The sequence below is a fragment of the Vulpes vulpes genome, chromosome 13, assembly GCF_048418805.1.
Source record: "Vulpes vulpes isolate BD-2025 chromosome 13, VulVul3, whole genome shotgun sequence".
NCBI classification, from domain to species: domain Eukaryota; kingdom Metazoa; phylum Chordata; class Mammalia; order Carnivora; family Canidae; genus Vulpes; species Vulpes vulpes.
In genome coordinates this window covers 30,077,180-30,082,877 of record NC_132792.1, presented here as the reverse complement: position 1 = coordinate 30,082,877, position 5,698 = coordinate 30,077,180, and the positions used below count along the sequence as shown (strand labels likewise).

The 5,698-nt window shown below is 38.4% G+C and overlaps 1 pseudogene; it reads left to right on the top strand.

Moving 5' to 3' along the window:
* The first annotated feature begins 3,589 nt into the window (after positions 1 to 3,589).
* LOC112917145 (large ribosomal subunit protein uL30-like) lies at positions 3,590 to 4,532 on the top strand (annotated as a pseudogene).
* The last annotated feature ends 1,166 nt before the right edge of the window (positions 4,533 to 5,698 follow it).

Here is a 5,698-nt window from a genome sequence, read left to right as displayed (position 1 = left end):
CGCTGCGCCACCCAGGGATCCCAAGGGATTCCTTTTCTGTGAAGACCTCCTTGTTAGCACTATTATATATGAACTCTCTTTATTTGAATTCCCATAGCTCTGTGCTTGTATTTTGCAGAACTTACCAATATTTACCTCGCATCGAAGAAGCTCGTGAGTATGACTCACTTCCCCACAAATTTCCAACCTGCTTGATTAAAGGGCAGTATCTGTGACATAAGGACCACATAATAAACACTCACTTTTTCTAAGTAGTGATTATTTAGCCACATTAACCATTTTAATTTTTTGTATGTCAGTATTATGATCATCACTAACCTATATGTATAAAACATTTCACAAAAATCACAATTTAGGCATTACTCTCAAATCATCTTCATCAAGAAATTAGACTACAGGAACTTTTTATACTTAGAAATAACAGAGAATACAGACTTTTATATCATATAATCATGAAAGATTTTATCAGATGAGAAGTAGATTGAGTCTCTGAAACCTAATTATGTGAGCCAAGTCTTCTTTCTGAATTCATTTTCTGTCCACTTGAGTTCTCCTCTTGTTAAGACATTTTTTTCATTTAATATGGATGAGTCATTGCTTTCTCCATCTTGTCCCCCTAATTCATGTCATTTTAAAACCTTCATGAAAGCTTTCAAGGTCACCACCAATCAGACCAATCATCTTGATAAAAATAACATTGCTTCATCATGCCATTTTGGCTTTTAAGTCATTTACTTTATTTGGCATAACCCCAATCCCTTACTTCAGCCACATCCATTGAAATGAAAGCAGAAGTGTTCTTTCTAAAACCTACACTGTTAAAGCATATACCACTTTAAATATGTCACCAAGAATGCAGAATTTTAGAAGACAAAAGAGTTGTCACTGACTTTTTTTTTTCCTCTCCTATTTCATTAGAAGGTGAAACCTCAAGGAATAAAATCTTAAGGGAACTGTGGCATATGCATCATTTGATTACTCAAAGTACCCAGGACCAGGCTTAGTAGAATAAATGAGTCAACAAATGTTTTATATTGTGATTACCTGAGAAGGGTTCAGCAGGGAGCAAAATGAAGAGATCCATTTTGGTGGAGATAGATGATGTTAGAAGCCTATGAGATTTTCAGATATACATATTCAAGTAGAAGTTGGTTATAAGGCTTAGTAATGGGAAAGAAGTTTGGGCTGAACATACCAAGATGAAAGTCATCAATGTAAATGGAGTTTAAAGACTGGGACTAGGTGAACTTATTCAGGAAAAGCCTGTAGCATGAGAAAAGAGATAGTGGAAGAAATAATCTTATTTAGTACATGTCTGAATGCCTCAGTAGGGATAAAAAAAATTGAACTGTGTCTCAATACACCATGTGATTACACAAGACCAAAGAGGTAATTAATGTTATACATAGAGAAGAACGAGATACAAGTATATTCCTAGCTTATAGCTGAAATAGTCTATGGTTCATCTATGCGAACAGAATTGAGTACAGCTAAAGCAGAAGGAGTAAAGGGGTGAGTTTGAAATATTTGTTGAATGAATGAATGATAAAATGTTAAATTTTATTTCTAGAATCCAGAGGCCTACATGATCAAGCCTATTTGTTAAAACTTTCTTCCTTCTCCCTTGGCCACTCTTCTGAGAAAGCCTCTAGACAATTGAATTGGAGAGTCAGTTCCTCCATTTCTCTACCTGTTTTCTCTCTTATCCCACTGCTAACCTTTATGCCAAGGTTCTAATAGATAAAACAAAATAGATATTCCTTTCAAATGTACCTGTTCCATTTCCTATAACACTGTCTATGCAGAATCCCTGCCATTCTGAGCATGATATGAAGTGAGAATCACCCATCTTAATTTTGCTTTCTCCCCTCTGAGCCCAGCTCTGACCCTTACGATTCTAAAGAATAAAAATATTGCCAAAGCTGAAATTTCTTATGTCCCAGCCTAGCAGGCCTTCCTGAGGCTTATTGGCAGTGCTACTCTGATATACGTGAAGGCATTTCATAATCCCTTCAGTCACTTCATTCCCATAAATAAAATATTTTTGATTCTATAGTTTTAGGGTATTTAGTGAGAAGCTGGGGGATATCTGGGGGCAGGAGTTTGGGGAAAGGAGGGTCCAATAAGTCTCTAAAAAGAAACTTTCTCTTCTCTATGAATGTCTTTATTTCTACAGTAGTATTTTTATTCCCCTGTGTGGTGCCTGGTAAGGCTTATAGCAGACACTATGGAATGGATCCCCCCACCTCACCCTTCCATGGTGACAGAGCCTGTTCTAATATTTGCTCTCCACATAACTTTGCACTCATGGAAGGTGTTAGGATTCCCAGCCCAAAGAGTGTGGGTCTTGATTAGTCCTAGCCAATAGAATCATGGCAATTCTATTTCTCTTGCCAATCATTGGCTTAGGAAAAGGCATGAAACCCAGTTCTGGAGAATGAGACAAGAGAGGAAGGCTGGTAAATGAGCTACACTTTTGGAAAAAGGATTTTTGCTTTGAAAGAGAACTAGAAAAGGAAAAAAAAATGTCTCCTGCCTCTGGAAATGGTTTGCTGAGGAGGATTGTTAAAACTGTTGCAGCCATCTTAAAACCAAGAGGTGCTAAAGAAGGGCAAAACTGAATTATTGGAGAGCAAACAGATGGAAGGTGTATGAAGAATTTGCTCTACCTCACAGCTCCTTGTTATATGACATTTTAAATTTGCTTTATTTTTGCAACTTCAAGGTAAGGTTTTTATTACTTGCAGCCAAAATCTTACCAAATGATAAAGGCCCTACTAAAGTGGAGTGAGGGAAAGGACAGACATTGACTTCCAGCTAGCAAAATACCATCCTGCACTTCATTCTGGAAGAAAAAACTTGAGGAAATAGATCAAAGGGAAGGAACTGGGAATCCATGTGTTCCAACTTCTGCTCAGTGTCACATTAAAACAAAACAAAACAACCCCACACACCAGTCTTATGAAAAAATAATCACAAATAAAAGTAATTCCAATATTTCTTTGGCTTCTTAAAAAAAAAAACACCAAAAGATTTGGGGGAAAGATTAGCATGTGTCTAACTTATATAAAAAAGTAAAAGCTTCTCTCTGTTTCTGTGACCTCAACATTATTCATAGAAATGCCAGCAATTCCCCCTGGCCTCTTTTTCTCCCAATTTTACCTCCCAATCTACAGCTCCTCACAGGCACAGATGAATCTCTTTCCAGTGCTTCTTTTTCTTCCCTCTTCTGTCTCTTACCTTCATTCCTTCCTCCTTGCACCAGGACAAGTATATGTTGTCAATTTTAGGGGCAAGTTTCCCATCCTCATTGCTCTGTATCATTGCACGGACTCTGTGGCATAAAATCCCAAAGAATTTACATGGCTCAGAGACTTCTCTTAGGGGTCAGGAGCACAGAACTGGGAATAGTCACACTTCCTATCTTGCTATTTTTTGTTTTCAGAAATTCACAGCTCCAGACTGGGAAACTCTACAGGACAAATGACCTGATTTCTTCCACAAATAAGTTGTGGAGGTTGTGGGGGAACAGAAAAACAAAGATAAATGGGGAACTTATGGCCTCTTTTTTGGCTAGAACCATGAGGGTGCAGAAGAGAAGAAAAAGAAGGCTCCTACTATGCCAGCTACCCTTAAGAAAAAGCGAAGGAATTTCACAGAGTTGAAGATCAAATGTCTGAGAAAAAAAGTTTGCCCAAAAGATGCTTCGAAAGGCAAGGAGGGAGCTTATCTATGAAAAAAGTTGAGCATGGGACACCTGGGTGGCTCAGCGGTTGAGCGTCTGCCTTTGTCCCAGGGTGTGATCAAGTCCCACGTCAGGCTCCCTGCATGGAGCCATCTTCTCTCTCTGCCTGTATCTCTGCCTGTGTGTGTGTGTGTGTCTCATGAATAAATAAATAAAATCTTTTTTTAAAAAAAGCTGAACATCACCACAAGGAATATAGGCAGATGTACAGAACTGTGATTTGGATGGCGAGGATGACGAGAAAAGCAGGCAACTTCTACGTGCCTGCAGAACCCAAACTGGCATTTGTTGTCAGGATCAGAGGTATCCATGATGTGAGCCCAAAGGTTCGAAAGGTGTTGCAGCTTCTTTGCCTTTGCCAGATCTTCAATGGCACCTTTGTTAAGCTCAACAAGGCTCCATGCTAGTTACTTCATGCTAGTTAACATGCTAAGGATTGTGGAACCATATGTAGCATCGGGGGTACCCAAAGCTGAAGTAGGTGAATGAATTGATCTACAAGTATGGTTATGACAAGATCAACAAGAAGCAAATTGTCCTGACACATAACACATTGATTGCCCGAACTCTTGATAAATATGGCATCATCTGCATGGAGGATCTGATTCACGAGATCTATATTGTTGGAAAATGTTTCAAAGAAGCAAACAACTTTTTATGGGCCTTCAAATTATCTTCTCCATGCAGGGGAATGAAGAAAAAGACCACCCATTTTGTAGAAGGTGGAGATGCTGGCAACAGGGAAGACCAGATCAATAGGCTTATTAGAAGGATGAACTAAGGTATCTACATGATTATTTTTGTACTATGGTCAGTTAATAAATGACTACTTTCAAATGGGAAAAAAAAGGGGGGGGGACTTATGGATGGAGAAAGACTAGAGAAATACATCAACCAATCGTAATGCATGAACCTTATCTGGATTTTGATCCCACTACCTTCCAAGAGAACATGCTTATAGTTATGACATCTATGAGATTATTGGAAATTAAAACACCGACTGGATATTTAATAATGCTAAGGAAAGGGCAGCCCAGGTGGCTCAGCGGTTTAGCACCACCTTCAGCACAAGGGCGTGATCCTGGAGACCCAGGATGGAGTCCCATGTCAGGCTCCCTGCGTGGAATCTGCTTCTTCCTCTGCCTGTGTCTCTGCCTCTGTGTGTGTGTGTGTGTGTGTGTGTGTGTGTGTCTCATGAATAAATAAATAAAATCTTTATAAAAAATAATTCTAAGGAAATGTTCATTTTATTTGTAATAATGGAATTTCAGTCATTTTTTTAAGTTGTTAACTTCTAGAGATATGTACTAGAACATTTGCAGATCCACGTACATGGTTAGGTATTTGCTTCAAAATGATATGAGAATGGTGGAAATGGTCATATATTGATCCTTTTTGAAGTTGGGAAATAGGTGCATGAAGGTAAATAATATACATCTTCTGTTTGTGATTAATTTCTTTGTAAAAAAAATAGTAGAGAATCTTTTAAAGAATAGATAGTATACAAACTTGAAAGTGTCACTGGTAGGTGAATTTGGTGAGGGTTGCTTGTCTAGGCCAGAATGATTGAAGAATCATCCTGGAGACTCCATGGTCTCTGGAGCATGTCTCCTGCACATCCATGATCTACTTTGCATATTTCTTGTTAGAACCCGTATTTCAGACCCCCTCTTTGGTGTTTGCAATTGTTTGGACAGGCACCATGACCTTTCCAGATTTGCTCAAAACCCAACCACCCACTTCACATATCCATACAGAAAAAATTTCCTACCTATAACCTTCATTAACATATGTCTTTGGAATAGGATGATGAAACAAGTCCAAGTCTTTTTGATAAGTCTGTGGCAATTTTCTTTTAGTCATTAATGCCATCAGTCATGGGGTAAAAGGAGTCTTTTAAACTTACTGTTTCTGTGTTCTGTAATGTGTATATTCAGGTTTTATATGTCTTCT